The 17367-nt window shown below is 52.1% G+C and overlaps 1 long non-coding RNA gene across 1 annotated transcript; it reads left to right on the top strand.

Annotated features, from left to right (window-relative positions):
- The first annotated feature begins 13595 nt into the window (after positions 1-13595).
- On the top strand, positions 13596-17100 carry LOC102758163. The gene is made up of 3 exons (XR_436363.2): positions 13596-13739; positions 15487-15589; positions 16916-17100. It is a non-coding gene; the product is annotated as an uncharacterized LOC102758163 (long non-coding RNA).
- The last annotated feature ends 267 nt before the right edge of the window (positions 17101-17367 follow it).

Here is a 17367-nt window from a genome sequence, read left to right as displayed (position 1 = left end):
TCAACAAGGCTGCTTTAGAGCCCGGACTCGGCTGTGCAAACACGCACATCTGGGCTGCTGGCTGGAGCTGGGCAGCGGAACTCCCCCACAGCTGGCCAGCTGCTCCTGACCTTCTGGACAAAGGAAGCTTTAGCTTCCTCCTAGGGGACTTGGGGCTCTGGAGGGTACAGCCCTTACCCAACCCTCCACAGGGCGCAGTCCTGTCTGGCTGTTGCCTGTCACTTTCATCAGGACTGGAACTCTGACGCTGACAGCATTTCCTGCTGCGGGCATGCCCCTCTTCTCCCTCCAGGGCAACACCCAGCCAGACGGGGAAGCAGAACAAAGGCTGCGGGCGGAGAGGGACTTGAGTTGTGGGCACAGAAGCCTCTGAGCAGCCCTCGCTGAGCAGTCTCACCCCATCCTCATGGAGCTTGTAGCTTCATGGAGGAGAAAGTCACCAAAGAAATAATCACAAGAAACAATTGTGAATGGCAACAAACTCTTACATAGTGTTTTTCAGATGTCAGGTACTGTCTTTTGGGTGCTTTACATATTTGAACTCATTTTATCCTTATAACAACCGTATGAGGAAGATACTGTTATTATTCCCATTTTACAGAGTAGGCAATTGAGGCACTGAGAGGTTAAGTAACTTGCCCAAGGCCACACAGCTAGTAAATGGAAGAGCCAGAATTTGAACTCCGGTAGTATGCCTTCTCCTTCTCCTCGTTCTCCTCGTTCTCCTTCTCCTTCTCCTTCTCCTTCTCCTGCTCCTTCTCCTCCTCCTCCTCCTCCTCCTCCTATTTCTCCTCCTCCTCCTCCTCCTCCTCCTCCTCCTCCCTCAATACTCACCCAAAGATATACTTACTGATTTCAGAGTGAGAGGAAGGCAGAGAGAGAGAGAGTGAGAGAGAGAGAGAGAGAAACACCAATGTGAGAGAGAAGCATTGAGTGGTTGCCTCTTGCACATGCCCTGACTGGGGACTGAACCCACAATCCAGGTATGTGTCCTGATAGAGAATCAAACCCATGATCCTTCCATGTATGGGAAGACACTCAACCAACTGAGCCACACCAGCCAGGGCAGTGTGCATTCTTAACAATGAGGCATATTTACAAGGCACTTAAGGGCAGTAGCAGGGAGTTGGGGTGGGAAGTGGGGATGTCACTGGGGAGGGAAATAGGATGTGAGCTTAGGGAAGATCACTTTGGCTGCTGGGTAGAGGTTTCACATAGAGAGATGATGGCAGTGTGGCCTCTGGTAGGGCAGGGCAGTGAACATGGGTTTGGGCGAATAGTGGTACCTGGCAACTGAGTGGGTGTGAGGGTGAGAGTAGAGTTGGGGACTTCACCCTGTGTTTTGGGGGATGAGTCAGTTTGGCCCTAGGCGCCCTCTTCACCTGCCTGGCAGGACCACCTTGCCTCTCCTGCCTCTAAGAGGGGTGGCCTGTGGGACATGTTTTGGGCCGTCCATCACTTTTGTGCTCCAGCTGCCAGGAGCATCCCTGAGGGCTCAGGGGAGAGAGGGTCAGTGGTATTGTGGCGAGAGCCCTGAATTGGCATCAAACACGATTTAAATCCTGACTCTTCCTCTGACAAGCTGTGAGGTTGGGAGAATCACTTACATCACAGAACCTCTGTTTCTTCTGAAATTGGGGAAACGATGCCTCCCTTGCAGGGCCGTATAAGACAGTGATGGGGAGGACTGGGTAGGCCTGGACACTGGTATCTAAGATGTCAGGTGATGCTGGACATGCCTGCTGCACGGGGCCTCCAACTCCTGCTCTGGGCTGTGAGCTCCCATGGGAGGTAGACAAGCTGGCCCGCCTGGCCCCGCAGGTGGAGAACACTACTGCCTGAGGTTAGCACCTGGAATGAGCTGGCCAGAAAGGGCATCTCTCATTCATTCCAGGCCTTTCACTCAGTGAACAAACGCTTAACTGAACAGATCCTGTGCAGGGGGCTGCAATATAGGATGAAACAAGGTCTGCAGAGTCCCCCCAAAGCCCACTTTACAGTGGGGGCTGTGGATATAGTACCAAGTAAAACCTTCAACAGAGAGGGTTGCAGCAGGTGTGCAGGAAGACAAAGCCCAGTGATGTAAGAGTGATGGGGGAGGGGCTCCTTTAGATGGGTGGCCAGGGGTGGTCGGGGAGGGCCCCCTAAGATGGCGCCAGGAGAACTGAGGCCTGGCTGATGGGTAGAAGCCAGCCTAGAGAGGCCCAGGGACCACTGGCCGGCTTAGGTGCCTCGCGAGAAAGGAGGAGCGGGAGCAGAGCATCGAGAGGGAGGAGAAAGGCCGGCTCTGGGGCTTTTCAGGCCCTTTTAAGGAGTGTGAACTTTACTCTAAGAGCGATGGGAAGCCTTTGAAAGGATTAAGTCAGGGCATGGCATAATCCGGTGCACTGGCTGAAAAGGTTACTTCAGTTGCAGTGCAGAGAATGGACTGAATGGAGAAAAGAATCCCGATGGCTGTCCATGTCCGGCTCCCACTTCTGCCCTGGTTCCCCCCGCCGTCAGCGTAGGCATTACCTGCTCTCCACACGCCCCCAACCATCTTCCTGACCAGGGGCCCCCGATGTGCCAGGGCCTCCGGAGAGCACCGAGACCCCGGAGGCAGAGGCCTTGCTGGCTGACCCAGGCTGACGGGCTGGGAGCCTGCAGGTGGGGAGCCAAGTGCAGGGACAGTGGGCGTGGGCCCGGGGGCCCTGCCAGCTTCCACCCGCCACGCAGGGCAGGCCCCCCACCCCCACCCCACATGGGGCTTTTGAATTAAAAAGTCTTAACTTTTTCTTTTAAATGGCAGCTCTGTGTACTGTACATGGTAATTAATACATTAGCATTTATGCAAAATACCATCACAGCCGGGCTGGTATGTCAGCTGCCTTCCTGAGCTGCAAAAATGTGAGCGCCCCGAGGTACCTCAGACAGGCTCCCGCCCCTAGCAGAAGCTCCGTTTGACCTGCGCCGTTCACGAACGTGTCTCAGGGAACGTGTCTGCATGTGTGTATCTGTGTACCCAGCCAGTGTATATGCTTCCTCTTGTGAGGGTGTGTGGTATGCATATGTGTTCTTGTGTGTGCGTGCACACGTGCTGCCTGTGTTCATATGAGTGTGTGCCTGTGTCTGTGTATCTCTGTGTTAGTCTGGATATGACAGCATAGGAGTGTGGTTTTATATGTGTGCATCTCTGAACATGTGTGTGTGTGTACATTTCTGTGTGCGCATGTGCATGTCTCTGGATCTGTGTATTTGTGACTGGCTTGTGGGCATGCATGTATGTGTCTGTGCATGTCTGTATGCATTTATGTGTGTGTGCTTGGGTACATGTTTGTGTGTGCTGGTGTGCATCCTTGTAGGTTATGCATGCACATGTGCACAAATATCTAAGTTCATGTGCATATGTGTACATCAGTGGATGCTCACATGTGTCTCTGTGTGAGTCATTAGGTGCACTGTGGGGTCTGCTAATTGTGTATGTGCATCAGTGTGTCAGTGGGATGAGGTGTGTGTCTGTATGTTTGGATACACTCCTGTTCATTCCTGTAGATGTGAAAGTGTGTATGTGTTGTATGACGTGCTTGCTAGAGTGGTTCTGAAAGGAAACTGTAAAGCAGTGGAAAGAACAGCCCCCTGGAAACAGTGACATCCGGGTTCAAACCTGCCTCATCCTTTTCTAGCTCTGCAAACTTGGACAGTCTCTCTACCTTCTGTACCTCAGTTTCCCCACGGGACTGATGAAATCCACCTTTCCTATAATAACGATAATAAATATTCATTGGGCACAGGACGCCCTGCAATTGAAGAGCTCCCTGTGCATTGGGAGAGCTAACCCGCGGACAGGCAGTGACGAGGTTAGTAGGGCGAGCACAGGGGGCTCAAGGACCATTGTTTTGCTCCGAGTAGTTGACAGCGGTTTGGAGGAATTAGGGACAGTTTCTCTGAGGAGGTGATGGTTAAGCGGAATCTTGGAGGATGAGCAGCGTAGTTACCCAGATGAAGGAACCGAGAAGAGTGAGCCAGCGGAGGGGATATAGACATGGAGCCGTGATACTGCCTGGCCCATTCACGGTGGCTGGAGACCAGTCTCGAGTTGCAGGAAGGGGGCGCTGGAGCAGACCATGTGCATGTCTATTGAGGGTGGTGGGGAGCCAGTGAAGGCCTTTAAGGAGAAGAGGGTCAGGGTCAGAGCAGAAACACCACTCTACCTTCTGCAGGGAGGCGGGGCAGAGGCAGTATCATAAAAGACCTTGAGTGTCAGGCTGAGGAGCATAGATTTGTTTTCCCCCATAAGCAATGTGGAGCCACAGAAGGCTTTTAAGCAGTGGAATGGCTGGTGAGCTTTGTGTGTTATAGAGATCACCGTGGGTACTGAGACTAGGTTCTGAGGGGGGCAGGGCTAAGAATAAAGACCAGCAGTGGGGCCTCTTGTGGCTTAGTGTGGGGTCATGACCGTGCTGCCACACCCCTGGGATGTATCTTAAGGAGTGGGGTGCCAAGCCTGTTTACATTAGGGCAGGCACAGAGCAGGCACGGGGACCCTGGTTTCAACCCTGAGCCCTGCTATATCTTGCTCTGTGACCTTGAGTTGGCCAAGTCAACTAGCTTCTAGGGCTTTAGGTGGTGCTTGGGTAAGGAGAACCAGCGGGGGTGATCCAGGAAGAAAGGGGGGGTATTGGGAAGGACCTTGTGTCACTCACCTCCTTGTGGGAGAGTCCCCTCAGGGCATGGGAGAGCCAGGAAGGGGGGCAGCCACCTCCATCCTTCCCTCTGGTTGGCAGGAGGGTGAGTTCGAGGACACGGACGAGCTCATGTATTTTCATGCCATGGCCTCGACACTCAAGCCCCGCAGTCCCAGCTCAGGCGGCTGGGAGGCTGCTCTGGGGTGGGCTGACCGCGCCCGCAGGCAGACACTCCGCTATTGTTCAAAATGGAATCGGTCCCAGGAAGCCTGGAGCCTGTGGAAACTGCTATGAGTTTTGCAAAACAGCTCTGAGGCGGTAAAGCATGTCAAAAGGATCAGAGGCAGAAACCCTATTTAGAAGCTCCACTCTGGACAGGCATGAGGTGCCTGCAGAAAGGACGGGACAGCGGCTCAGCCCTAAATGCCCTTCTCTGTAGCCTGGGGGTGGGGGGGGGTGCCCAGCCCCTGCAGAGAGGAGACAGCTCTGCAGCCCCCGGGCTCAGCTTCTGTCCATTCACCTGGCCTCAGGTTGAACCCCTCGAAACACATCCCCTCCTTTCCCAATGTATCTATATATATATTTTTCTTTTGAAAGCAGCTTCATCATTTTGTAAAAAAGGATACATATGCTCATTGCAAACATTTCAGACAAGATGGAAAAGTTCAAAGAAAAATGTAAAAATCACCTCAGATTTCACCATCCAGAGATAACCACGCAGCATTTTGGTGAACGTCCTTCCAGACTTTGCTCGGTGCATAAATACACACAAATAGATTCCATGTATGCAATTCTACCCCGGGCGAGATCAGACAGCACATGCTGTTCTGTCACCTGTTTTCTTCCCCACTCAGCAATATGTCACGGACGGCCTTCATGTCAATACATATAGATCCATCTCGTAATTTTAATGCCTGCGTTATATGTATGGCTAAGCCGCACTCCACTTACCCAGGCCCCGGCTGATGGCCATACATGTTTCCCCAATTGTTTTGCTCTTATTAACATCCCTGCAGTCAACGTCAATGTATATATATATCTGTGTGCATTTCATTCACTCATTCATTCATTCACTCATTCATTTATTCATTCATTTATGCTATAAATGTTTATGGAGTGTGTGCTACATACCAGTCTAGTGCCAGGTTGGGGATAGAAATGATGAATAAAACAACACGGTTGGTGCCTGCTTTTACAGTTTATGATGTAGTGGCAAGACAGGACACCCAGCCCCTGCCAGCAGGCCAGACAGTAACTTTTTTGCCATGGGCTTGTGTCTCAAGGATTTACACAAATAACTACCCAATGAACAGGTGGTTACGGAGTGCGAAGGAGAAGTGCCCGTAGGACGAAGGAAGTGTAGGGGCTGTGCGAGAATAAGAGCAGGTCAGTTAGGCAGAGGAGGTGGGAAGGAGATGACATGCAGGTTGACAGATGAGTGTACAAGAGGCAAGGTTAGAGGTGGAGGGGGAAGGGATGGGTGGGTACAGAGGGGAGTCAAAAGAGGAGTTCAATTAGAAGGAGAGTTGTTTCAATAATTAACACACAGGAAATTCCTGAAAGTGAAATGGTTGGGTGATGGGGTGAGCAGAGTTTGCATGTAGTCTCACTTTGTAAGTTGCTCTTCACGAAGGTTTTACGAATTTACGATCCCGTCAAGGGTACATGAGGGGATGCCATGGAGATCAGGGTTCAGCATAACACTTGCGCATAGGAAGCGAGCCGGCCGCTGTGTTTGCCATTATTATTACCATTATCTTCGCCAATCTAGTCAAGAAAAGCGATATCTCATTTTTGTTTTTAACCAACGTGTCTCTTTTTGACTTTGCAGGAAATTAAGCTGTTGAGAGGAAATGAACTATCTTTCTTTCTTAGGTCACCTTTGTCAGACACCTTCCTGTGCCCCTTGGACATGTCCAGGTCCTTGGCCTGTAGTCCCTTTGTCCCAGCAGAGGCCCTGGGACTTCAAGGCAGTTCCACATTCCGTGTGGCTCTGGGTTTCCCAGGGCAGGTGCCAATCAGAGAGGAGGGTGTTTTGAAACCTGGGTAGGATGGGTGCCATGCCCGTGGGGAGTGACCTGCAGAGGCCCCGGAGGCAGAACCCACGTGCCATTAGGGGCGCTTAGAGATCCCAGGTGCTCCTGGATGATAGTAAGGCAGCTATCTGAATATTAACAGCATGGTCATTAATATTAATGACAATAATAAACAAGTGCGAGGGTTATTTTGAGAGAGGGCTGCTGCTCCAGCTGTTGCCTCCCTTCTTGAAGAAGCTTCTGAGGTTCTCTGCCTTCCTCTCTCCGGACCTGGTGCAAGACTCATGCGCTCTGCTTGGGCAGGGGCAGAGCCAAGGGCACCTCCAGCACTTTGGATCGTAGGAGAATCAATGCGGGAAATCCCCGTGCGAGGGGTTCGGTGAGCGGTGCGGGGCTGCGTATGGGCAGTCAGCTGTGAAGACTCCACTGCTGACCCTCCTGGGCATCAGGCCCAGCCTTGACATCCCACGAGGAGCCCGGGCAGGGGGCTTGCAAGGGGCCAGTCTCTTGCAAAGGTGGCTGGAGGAATTACCCTGCTAAAGTGGTCATGAATTATAGAAAGGGAGAGGGAGGAGGAAGACCCAGAAGATCATATGTGTAAATACACTGGAGCGGCGGCCAGACAGAAAAGCCAGCCACCGAGCTCTTGTACCCACAGCGCTCCGTCCCTGCGACCCACGCGTGCCAAGCACACAGCGAGTCGCTTGCAGCCTCCTCCTTCAAAGGATTTGTTAATAAGTCAATGACGGAACATCTAAAGGGGAAAAATATTTCTCTTTATAGTAGGAGATAATTGTCCCAGGAAAAAAAATAAAAAACAACAAACCTTTAATTACAACTCACATGGAGAAAGCTTGATTTGTGGGCCGAGCCCAAATGCTGAGGAGCTGGATGTAAAATATTTGTAATATTTAGGGAACCTAGAGTTTTACATAAAAGTAAACAGCATTGCCTGAAGGCACAATTTCCAGCAACACAATAAAATGTGCAGTGAATTTATGGCGGCCATCCATTAGCTCTTACCAAGGCAACGTCGCCCCTATCTGTCGTCCATCATTATAATAGAGGGTTAATGCACCGAATTTACATAAAAAAGTCATATTGTCTGCATGAATTATTTACACTCGAAGCTGTTTTTACAGCTTGGTTTCAAGCTGGATTCTGGGAGAGATTCTGCCAGTAAATTACTCTGTGGAGACCTGGTTCTATAACTGCGCCCGGAGCCGGCAATGAAAAGAAAGGAAAATGGGCCGGCCCTGGCGGGTCGTTGGTGCTGACGCCTCCCAGGTGGGGGCCGGAGGCACTGGTGGAGGCTTTAGGAGGCTGTTGGACTTTGCTGAGGAAGGGGCTCCGTCTCTGGGCCCGCGGCTTCACGTTTGCTGCCCAAGTTGCCTGGTGGGCAAAGGCGGTTTGGGCCCGCGAAACAACAACGATCACTAGAGGTGTCCACGGGCTCTTGGTGGCTGAAGCCAGAGATCTTTCTGGGATCAGGGTCCTTTCAGGGAGAGGAGCTGCTGTGTTTGTTGGAGCAGGGGTCTCGCTCAGCAGTGTGAGCATTACAACCTCCTCGCCGCCATTGTACAGATGGGAAGACTGAGGCCTCAAGAGGCACCTATTCAGGAAGCAGGAAGCTCATTCATCCCCGGTGGCCCTGGGGAATGTGGAACCTAGAGACACTTCAGATTCGGGGGGAGTGGGGCTGGGATGGGGCATCCTTGGGGGACACATAGGGAGTGCTCATGCCTCCTATCTCAGCTTTTACGTTTTCTAGGACCTGTTGTGAGTGGAAGGCAGTTTTAGTGGTTGGGTTGGGTGAGTTGCTTTGTGGCACTGGGTTCTTAACTTCTCTTCCTTTTAAGGTTTGGGGTCCTGGGGAGAATTTCCCCTGCTTCCAGGTGATGTGGAGCTATGCGAGGCTGGTCATGCAGTGGAAACACGCCTGGATTTTTAATTCCACACCAGCTGTGTGGACTTGGGCAAGCCTTCTGGGGGCTCAATTTCCACATCTGTAAAATGGGATTTCTACTCCCTAGTTCTCCAGCCTCCCCCAAATGACGAGAAGCTCAAAGGTGATCACATGTCTGGGCGGTGTGTGATGTGTTACGAGCAAGGTTACAGGTGACGGGGGTCAGCAAAGGGAGTCTTGAGATTTGGGTTGATAGAGGGACAGATGGAGAGAGAAGGCCGGACAGTCCGACATACACATAAAAGAATCCCAGACGGAGAGAGGGAGAGACAAAGAGCAAACACACAGAAACAAAAGAAAGGAGGCGAGATGGAGAGGAGGGCAGAGGTGACTGTCACGGAGAGACGAGAGCCAGGAGAACTCAGGGTGCCTGCAGCTCTGACCTCCTGGAGCCCGGAGGATGTTTTCCTGGCCAGCGAAGAGGGTGGCAGGGCGGCGTCTGCCCTGGGGCCAGGGCTGCTTCTTGCCTGGACCCTCTCTCTCCATCCAGGCCAAGAAGGGACTGGGCTTCCTTCTGGCCTGTGAGTTCCTGCCTTTGCTCCCTCTGCTTCTCTACAGCACAAGGAAGCCCGAGCCGGTGCCAGCCTGCGCCAGCCCCTCCCCCAGCACCTGGGACGGGCATGTGATTGTGGCTGCCGCACTCCCAGGTCTCCCGCTCCTGGAGCAGTCATAGCAGGTCCCAGGGGCCTGGAGACAACAAATGACTCCCCGCTGACGGGTTGCTGGCTGCCTCCTGCCTGCCAGCCCGTTCCGCTGCACACCGCAGATAATCATGTAAGGCCAGGGAGCCCTCCTGCCCGTGCCGGTGTGATTTAAACCTGAACTTTGCTTTGCTTTCATCCCCGGAGAAGCCAGATTTAGATGATAAATTTCTCTGTCTCCCTGGGAACATGCACACACATGTGCTCAGACACACACCTGTGCACACACATAAAGGCGCTCACACTTTGTGAAGTCCCCATGCGTGAATACTTGCACACAAACGTGTCCACCCCATTTGCAAATCACATGTGTATCCATTCACGTAGGACCCTTTTGTGTGCACACACATGCCATCCAGAGAGCTCCGGACCACAGGCTGGGGCAGGGGGAGCGTGTGGTGGTGGCTGGAACAGCTGGAACCTGTGGGGTGGGTGCGAGAGGGTGACGGGGACAAGCGGTGCCGAAATTGCAAGAGGCCCTTCAAGTCTCACCCCACCTTGTTGTCTGGAAGAGGGGAATGAGGGGATGTGTGCATGTGTGTGTCTGCGTGTGTGGCCCTGTGCATAAGACTGTGCGCTTAACGGTAGGTGTTCACAAGTGGGGGTGCCTTTGTTGGGTGCTGAGGTTGATGGCCTGTGGACAGGGGGGAGGGTGTGCATGGTGCCTTCTGGCTGCGAGGGTCCTGCTGGTTCTGATGCCCTGCCTCTTTGTGTGATCTGGAGGGTGTGTTTCTCTTAGGTTTGAGCGAGAGGGCTGGTGTGTGTGTGTGTGTGTGTGTGTGTGTGCGTGCGTGCGTGCGTGGAGTATGCTCGTGAGCATGTGCATGCCTAGGTGTGTTGTGTGTGTCTGTGTGTGTGTGTTGTGTGTGTCTGTGTGTACATGTGTTTGTGTGAGTGCCCTTTTCATAGCAGAGAGGAGGTCCACGTGCCTATGTCTGTGTGGAGTCTAGTGTGAGTGTGTGATGGTGTCTTGGAAATATTCTGGGGTGTGTTTTGTGCAGTGGAAAAATTTGAGGTGAGGTCAGGAGGCCATCCTTGCTTAAAACCCTCCTCCCTTCTTACTCCTTCTCTGCTTTAATCTCCATGAACATTGATCACCATTGAACACACCGTGTATTTACTTAGAGTGGACCCCCTTACCTGGGGGCATGCATTCCAAGGCCCCCAGTGAGTGCCTGAAACTGCAGATCATACTGCAGCCTACATATACTATGCGTCTCCCTGCACGCACATTCACATTATGGCGTCTCTTTGGCCCATCTGAACTGCCAGCATCACTACTTCTCACTGTGGGGCCACGAGTAAGTAAAATAAGAGTTACTTGAACACAAGCACTGCGATACAAGGACAGGACAGCCGTCTGATAACTGTGGCTACCGGCAGCGAGTATATACTGTGTGACTCTGCTGGACAAAAGGGAGAGGGGGCCTCAAAGAGACATGCATTTAAAACCCATTAGTTGCTTGTTTCTGGAATTTTCCATTTAATATTTTCAGACCACGATTGACCACGGATAGCTGAAACGGTGGAAAACGAAACCTCAGGTAAGGGGGGACTGCTGTATCTATTTTGTTTATGGTTTCTCTATCCCCTGCCAGAATGTGAACGCTAGGAAGGCAGGAATTTCAGCTGTGTTGTTCATGTCTGTACCCCCACCATGAGGACAACCTATGGCACACAGTGGCACTGGGGATGTTCAATAAATATTTATTGAATGAAAGAACAAATAACTTAATCACCTTCTTCAAGAGTTCCCTTCAGCGTCACTTCCTTTTTCCCTGGAAATGTGATTAATCATACAATTACCATATGTGGACCCGGAGGAGCTAATATCACCAAAGTGCAGGAAAAGCCAGGTGAAAGGGAGAGGTACCTTTACAGAATGTTGCTTATCTTTCCAGGCACCGCCTTGATGGAGCCCTGAGGGTGGGGTCACAGATTTTAGGGTGTCAGGAAGGGAGGCGGAGAAGACAGAAGGTTTACCAGTGATGGCGAACCTATGACACATGTGTCAGAGATGACACGCGAACTCATTTTTTTGGTGGATTTTTCTTTGTTAAATGGCATTTAAATATATAAAATAAATATCAAAAATATAAGTCTTTGTTTTACTATGGTTGCAAATATCAAAACATTTCTATATGTGACACAGCACCAGAGTTAAGTTAGGGTTTCTCAAAATGCTGACACGCCGAGCTCAAAGGTTCGCCATCACTGGTTTAGACAGCACTTGGAGGAAGAAGGAAAAATCACAATCGCTGGGAGAGGCGGTGGGGTCCCATGATCACTCTAAAACCCCAGAGTGAGCAGAAGGAATGTTCGGGTTTGTGACAGGGCGGATCTAACGTAACGGGGGAATGAACATGGATGGGAAAACGGGCTGTCCCGTCCCAGAGCCGCTGGCCGCGCCCAGGTGGCTGCTGAGCACTCTGAGTGTCACTTTCCTGATGAAGCCCCAGCCACTCTACTTAAAGCTGCTACGCCCCCTCCCAGCACCCCATTCCTTGTTCTCCTTTTCCGTTTGTCCTCACCACCCGCCTGCGCACTAAATGACTTAGTCCTTTAAGTTTGCTTTGTGCTGTTGGCCTTCCCGTTGGAATGAAAGACCTCCCTAGGGATCGGACCTTTGTCTGTCTTGGCCACGGATGTATCCCACGTGCCTCGAAGCCTGCCTTAATCCACAGTGACTGAATGGGGGGATGGCTTTCTGTCTCTGGGGCGAGGGCATGAGTGGGTTTGTGAGTGTCCTTTTTATGAATGGGCTTGTGGAGCGAGTGCTCGTGGTGGTGTGACCGTCCAGGCTGTGTTTCAACTGTGGGGGTGACTGTGTTTGGGAGGAGAGTGAGCTGCTCCCAAGCTCTGTCCTCTGAGGCCCCAGGGGTTGTTTTCTGACATGGGCCTCAGGGGCTGGGCACCCTGCCTGGATGTTGTTAAGGTCTGCAAACCGATCCATGGATGGCTTCCTTTGGAATCCCTCAGGGTCCTCTCCTTGACTGGCGGCCCCCGTGGTGGCCACGGGCCCGAGCCCCGGCCCTGGCAGCTTCCTGGGTCCACTCCCTCCTTTCCCCAAGGGCAGACCTGGACCCCAGGCTTGAGGGGAGGGTGAGGACTGGTGCTCAGAGATGGAGGACAGCCATGCTGGTGGCTGGACTCAGCATCAAGCACAGGGGTGGGCAAACTTTTTGACTCGAGGGCCACAATGGGTTCTTAAACTGGACTGGAGGGCCGGAACAAAAGCATGGATGGAATGTTTGTGTGAACTAATATAAATTCAAAGTAAACATCATTACATAAAAGGGTATGGTCTTTTTTTTCAATAGTTTTATTCATTTCAAACGGGCCGAATCCGGCCTGCGGGCCATAGTTTGCCCACGGCTGATCTAGGTAGTCTGGACACATGATTGGGAGAAGGGGCCTTGGGGTGCCCCTTGACAGGTGGGGATCCTGGCCATTTGGAGCTAGGAGGCAGCGGGCAGTCCAGAGGCCTCAGGGTTCTGCAGCAGGTGACTGGGTCCTGATGAAGGGCAGGGGAAGAGGTTCTAGGCTGCCTTGTGCTTAGGCTGCGGGGGGAGGCAAGGCCCCGGGTGCCAAGAGCTTAGGTTGATGCGCATGCGGAGATCAACACACTGATCCCAGTCTTCAAGGAGCAATGGGCCTGCGCCTCAGCCCACTTTATGTGGAGGTGGTGGGCACAGAGCTTCTGGGAGATGGGGGTGAGGAGCGGCCACCCCATGATGACAGTATCAGGACCCAAAAGGCACTCAACCAAGTGAACTCGGACTGAGGTCCAAAAGACAAGTGCAGTAGGGCCAGAGACTAAGTCCCCCCGTTAGGCCAACGTTTAGGAAATATTGCCTAATGTTGAGCATCTGCTGTTCAGGGTCAGACAGAGCTCTGCTTAGCTTTCACATCTGCCGGCGGTGCGACCTGGGAAAGGCTATTTAACTTTTCGGAACCCCAGTTTCCTCATAGGCAAAATGGAGGTAGTTTTTATTTCATGGTGGGATTGAAAAGATCGAGCTGTTCTTATTCTTGTTTTATTTTATTTAAAAGACTAAACGCATCCAGGAAGGGAAGATTGCCTTGACAGGAATTCACATCATAAAGGCCTCAAATTAGTGTGAGGGCCTGGTATGGAGGTGAAATTGGTGACACTCAGAGAAGAAGGCAGGGATCCCTGGAGCCCTCATCGGTTCACCCAAAACAGCTCAGTTCCATCTCACCAGCTCAGTGACGGGTGGATGAAGAAGATGAGCTTGAGTGGATGGAGCAGAATCTATATGTCGAGCACCTACTGTGTGCCAGATACTTCAATACATTGCCTTAATCTTCACACCCTTGTGCACGAGCTATGACAGTCTCCATTTTGCAGGTGAGCAACGGACTCCAGGAAGTTAAGTGACTTGGCCAAGACCAGTGGAGCTGGGATTCAGGCCTGGATCTATTCAATCCTTTCTGTCAGGTCACGCTGCCTCCTAAGACACAGGACAGGGCCTCTCATGGCTTTTGAGGACACGATAGCGGCTGTGAGGGCACAGAGGGACTTCCCATCTGGCCGAACAACAGCCATGAAATGTGCACATGAGTGGAACCAGGTCAGTCTGTAAAGGTCTATGGGGCTCTGCCTTCCACCCTGTTCTGACCAATGTATGCCAAGGATCCAGGAGAAGACATAAGGGCTGCAGGCCTCTAACAGGAGGAGGGGGCAGAACAGAGAAAAGGTCAGATAGCAGAATCAGGACCCCGAAGGATCTCAATGGGCTTGCGTGACAAGGATATGTCACAGGGATAAATGCTGGGGCCCATCTCAACTACAGGGAAGATTGTAGAGAGGAGCAGCAGCTCGTAAGAAAGAGATTTAGAAGTCATGGGCCATTCGGCTCATGATGAGTCAGCGGGCTACATTAATAGAGGTATGAGGTTTGGGATAAGGGAGGGGACCACCATCCTGACTTGGGGCAGTCACTATTGTTCATATTTGAAGGTCAGGTGTGCTTCTCTGTTTTTTCTTCAGTTCTTCCTTTTTTTGGGGGGTATGGGGGTGGGCGGGGGGCTCTTAGAGGAACAGAGCCCTTCCAGAGTTGGACCCTTGGGTCCCACCCAGAGCGGCCCTCTGAAATGACACCTTTGAAGCAGAGAATGAAGTCGCAGATTTTCTGAACTTGTGTTTGAGCAGCGAGTCCTGGGCCTGATCTTTATGTCACGCTGCCCTCATTGGGGGAGAGAAAGTGCTGGTCCCTGATGCTCTGACACTGGGAGAGGTCCTCGTCTTCTTGGCCACGGGCCAGGCGTAGCCACCCCCTTCCCAGCTGTCTCCTCCCTGTCGCGGAGCCTTTTTCCCGGTGGTCAGTGGTTGGCCAGGGCCTGGCAGGGCTGCCTCTCCCAGGCTGGAGGCGGGCAGGAACGGAGAGCCTTGCGGCTGCTCTGCTCGCAGCGGGGCTGGATCCCCGCTTGAGCTGGGGTGTCACCTGCCAAGCGGAATTCGGCACAGGAAGCGCCTGGTTCCAAGGCGCACTGTTTAATGTGGAGGTTCTGTTCCTCCGAAATGCACTTCTCCTGGCAGCTGCAGTGAAGGGAAGCTGTTGAGCTTCCCTCCCATGCCAGAATCACAGCCACTTTTTCCCGAGAAAGAAACAGGGTTGCAGACAGTTTTCCTCTTAAATCTGTTTTTGTACAAAAAAATTTTTTTTTTTTGCATGAACGGAAAAGTAAAACGGATGATATTGAAATAAACAAGGCATTTGTGATAGGAAGGTTAAAGCAGATTGTTGGGGGTGGGGATGGGGGGTTGGCTACGCCCCACGTTTCTGCACACAGGCTGCTCCCAGCCCGGTGAGGGTGGGAGTGAGATTTCAGGACTCTGCTCACCTCCCAGCCCTCAGGAGCTGTCTTCTCCAAGTGTCTTGGGGTTTCACCTGGGAAGGGAACTGTCACTTATCAAGAGCCTACTAAGTGCTGGGCGTGGAGTACGGGTGAGCTCATTCTTCTAGATAAAGAAAGTCGAGCCTCAAGTGGATTTGGGCACCCAGTCAGGGATATTACAGAGCTGGGATTTGAACCTCCATCTATCTGACCTCAAATGTCACCCTCTTTTTGCCATACTTTGTTACCCTAAACAGTTGTGTTTGGAGCTGGGGCTGTACAAGGAGGAGGAGAATGAGAAGAAAGAAGATGGAGGAGCAGACATCCTGCCGGGCGAGATAACACAAGATGCTGACCACTGTGAGTGAACTAGGCCCCAGGCGCTGGGTCCTGACAAAGACGGGTGGGTGATCTGGGGGAGGGTGTGGGGTGTGGATGGGTTTGGTTGGATAACCAGGTTGGGCTTCCTGGAGGGGGCAGGTCCTGGCTTTGCAGCAGTGTGAGCACGGGCAGGAAAGGTGAGAGCCGCCTTGGGTGTGAGGAGGTGAGTCGGGGTCGGGTAGTAATGGTTGTAATGAGAATATAAGTGTTGAAGTGCAAGGAGGGGATCAAGTTGGGGAGTCTTGCAAAGGCAGAGCCCTGAGCTGGGAGGCAGGAGTCTGGGTCTTGCCCTGGCTCTGCCACTGGCTTGCTGTGAGATCGTGGGCAAGCCCCTTTCTTCTCAGGGCCTTGGATTGTCTGCCCATAAAATGATGGAGTTGAGCCCGAGGATCCCCAATGTAGGGTCCCAGAAAGAGAGAAGGTGGCAGCAGGATCTAAAAAGCCTGCTTAGCGTCAGAATCATGAAATGTTAGTGCGAAAAGGAATCATCGGCTGAACCACCTTCCTTTATGTCTTAAAGGGTGAGTATTTGTTTTCCAGGTGAGGGAAGGGAGGTGGGAGAGAGAAGAAAGGGCATTTCCGGCAGAGGGTATAGTGTGAGCAAAGGCACGAATGATGTTGAATAAATAACTCCGTGGGTGGAAGAAGAGCCAAGCGCTCAGACAGGTGAGGGATATGGGGCCAGACCTTGGAGGACCAAGAGGCTTCAGTTCCTTCCTCTGGGCCATGGGAGGCCATTGAAGGGGTGGACACACTCCGAGGGGCAGTTTTGAAAGATCGCTTTGGCAGTTTCCTTGATGATGGATTAGACAGGGCCTGGCGGTGGGTCCAGGCAAGGGACGAGAGCAGAAAGACCGGTGAGGAAGCTCTGGTGAGAGGGTGACCGTCTGAGCAGGGAGCAGAGTGGGTAGGTTGAGGACAGCCTCTGCTCCAGAGGAAAAGATAGGGCTTGGCGATTGATTGGATGTGGGGATGGTCAGTGGGAGGGAGAGTCAGGACTCCCAAGTTCCTGGCTTGGCGATATTCACTGAGACAGGAAACATAGGAGGAGGGATAGGCTTTTTTTGGGGAAAGTTGATGAGCTCAGTAATGGATTAGGTGAGTTTGAGGTATCAATAGAATATGCATGTAATGGGCTTTTTCTTGCTTGCTTTCATTCATTCATTGAGTCGTTGTTTATTGAGCACTTACTATGTGCCAGGCATAGCTGGGTACCACCTTCCTGGAGCTGTCCATCTAGGCAGTTTTCCTAAGCTGAACCTGGGTCTGCTGGATTTCTACCCACTGGCTTTCTTCTGCCCTCAGGACCTCTCAGGAGGGTACCGTCCTTCAGAAACGGGTGAGCATGGCTCCCCCATCACCTCTGGCTCAGGGAACATGGAGCTGTGGAGAGAATGCGGACTTCAGACAGTTGTAAAGAGATGGATTTCAGCCGGAGTGTCTCTCTGTGCGGCCTCATTTGTTAAGTGGGTTTAATAAAACCTCTCTGACAGGCAGTGGTGTGCTGGAGTCGGTTCCTACTGGCTTGTTTGTTTTCCTATTCAATATGATGTTAATTTCAGGTATACAGTCTAGGCCCTAGACTCTAGGGTTAGACATTTATATAACTCATGAAGCGATTCCACCGTTACTAGTAAGTCTAGTACCCACCACACACAGTTATCACAGCATTATTGGCTCTATTCCTATGCTGTTCTCCCATTGGCTTAGAGAACTGATGGAGGGCGTCCCTTCCCAACTCTGTGTTCAGTGACATC

Source organism: Myotis davidii, unplaced genomic scaffold (genome assembly GCF_000327345.1).
Source record: "Myotis davidii unplaced genomic scaffold, ASM32734v1 scaffold88, whole genome shotgun sequence".
Classification (NCBI taxonomy): Eukaryota; Metazoa; Chordata; class Mammalia; order Chiroptera; family Vespertilionidae; genus Myotis; species Myotis davidii.
The sequence above is the reverse complement of the archived record's forward strand: the minus strand, read 5'-3'. Positions and strand labels throughout refer to the sequence as shown.